At 44.3% G+C, this 1,941-nt stretch overlaps 1 protein-coding gene across 1 annotated transcript in view; it reads right to left on the bottom strand.

Moving 5' to 3' along the window:
* Positions 1 to 1,941, bottom strand: part of EGR_10134 (hypothetical protein) — a gene marked incomplete at both ends in the record, with an annotated part of 4,442 nt that overhangs the window by 1,288 nt on the left and 1,213 nt on the right. The window lies entirely within an intron of this gene.

Here is a 1,941-nt window from a genome sequence, read left to right as displayed (position 1 = left end):
GAATGGGCAGATTGACAAGAGCAGGAACACCGAGATTTCCTCCACTGTTTGACAGTTATCACAATCACAAGTCCCGCTTCACGATCAGTAAGCGATCTGCAAAGATAGAGTTGAAATTGTTTTCAGAAGTTTGTTTGGAAAGTAGTGTAGCATGACCTATAACCTCTCAAGAAACCGATGGTAAAAGAGATTGGTCGTGTAATCCTAACCCATCTACTAAATAAGTTCAAATTAAACGATCAATAAATAAAAATTCTAACAAAGAATACAGACGAAGCGATAGGTGGACGTAAACTTCAAAAGGCAACCAACCAACAACATTAGGTATCTGAACAGTGGTAAGAAGGCTCTCCAACCTTGAAATCATCGCAACACAGACGTTCCTTATCTGGTCCGTACAGTGATTTAGGTAGTCCTGCAAGTCTTCCATCGCCTGCTGATACAACAATGGGGTGAGAAATGAGATCAAAGCAACAGTGGAAGAGAAAAAGTGTGCGTGCAGCTGGTGGCAAAAGGTTGAGTGGGATCAGTAAGGACGGGACAAAGAGGGAATTAAGCCTGGTGATAGAGAGGAGTGACAGCATCTATCGGGGAGATGGATGTATCCACACTCGCTTCCACTCAGACTCTCTTCTCCCATCTCGCCTTCTGTCATTAAAAATCCAATATGACGGGACTGCAGACATGTGGAGAGGTGACACACTGTTGCTCCGACAATCACCACCAACGAGCTCACTTTGTCGATGCTAGAAGGCAGACACTGTGTTTAACAGGTTTGTTGACTACGCGGATTTTCGCATTTGGGAAGAACGCCTGTGACAGGAGGTGAAAGTATAAATTCTGGAAGGGAACTACTCACCGGTTAGTAGAACGCTGATAGGAACAAAGTGCTTTGGTCAATCCCTTATTCCGTAAACTTCTCAATTTTAGGGTCGCAAGTTATTAGTCACGCTCATGACAGTGTGGTCAAAATAGGAATAACCGCTTCTCGTGGCACTGTTGTCATCAAACAGGCTTCTATGCCGTTTTACAAAGTTTTCTGCATGAACTTCACGCATCACTGTTGCTGAAAACAATTCTGCCAGAGATACAGACATACTCAAACTGGAATCATTAAGAACCTCTAGAGTATAGTGTGAGCGCTGATGCTTAGTTCTGGAACTCAAATCCATCCCTTTAGTTGCCCTCCAACTTGTCCTCATGACAGTGAAGTTTAAGTCTGCTGCCAATGAATTACGCCAAACTATAAATCTATTTCCAGACTAGCATTTTCGAATAGACTTTCAAGGAGAGTACATCTACGGTGAAACGGGAGAAGCAGCGGTAGCGAGGTTGAAAACAGCACGACCAGCATTAGCAGAACCACAATGTCTTCTACAGAATAAGGCGACACTTCTCTCACCATCATCACCACTGCCAATACCATGGATTCTGCAAAAGGAGACGAAAACGTCGTCCACAAGGGGGAAGGCATCATCTTCTGCCCCGGCACTTGTTTCAACATTAAATTCGTGCTCCACTTTCCCTCCCTTCGTTATAGCAATTTTTTAGCTGCTTTTGGGAGTCTTTTCCCAGAATGAAGAGGGCGGCTTCAAGTAGGAGTACGAAGACAATTGGGTGGTTCAAGGTGGAACTGAAGTAACTTCACGTAACCTTCACAACAAAGGACAGGAAGCAACCGCGAAAAGGCCCTTCAAAGCCCCATTGTTCGTTGACGTAATCAACAATGTAATTCGCAGTCCAAGCTCTTCTCAATAATACGCAAGCTTCGTATGAATTCCACTTCTGCCTCTATGTTTTGCCTTCAGAAGAGCATAACATGGCACCTAACCTCCACATCCCCTCTCTCACTATCGCCAGTGAACCGCCCATTCTATTCCATTACTCAAGCGATTGTCAGGCATCGAAAACTGGTTTTAATCGCTCACAGCTTTAGGAAAC

The sequence above is a fragment of the Echinococcus granulosus genome, assembly GCF_000524195.1.
Source record: "Echinococcus granulosus chromosome Unknown EG_S00192, whole genome shotgun sequence".
NCBI lineage: Eukaryota > Metazoa > Platyhelminthes > Cestoda > Cyclophyllidea > Taeniidae > Echinococcus > Echinococcus granulosus.
This window is presented reverse-complemented; position numbering and strand designations above follow the sequence as displayed.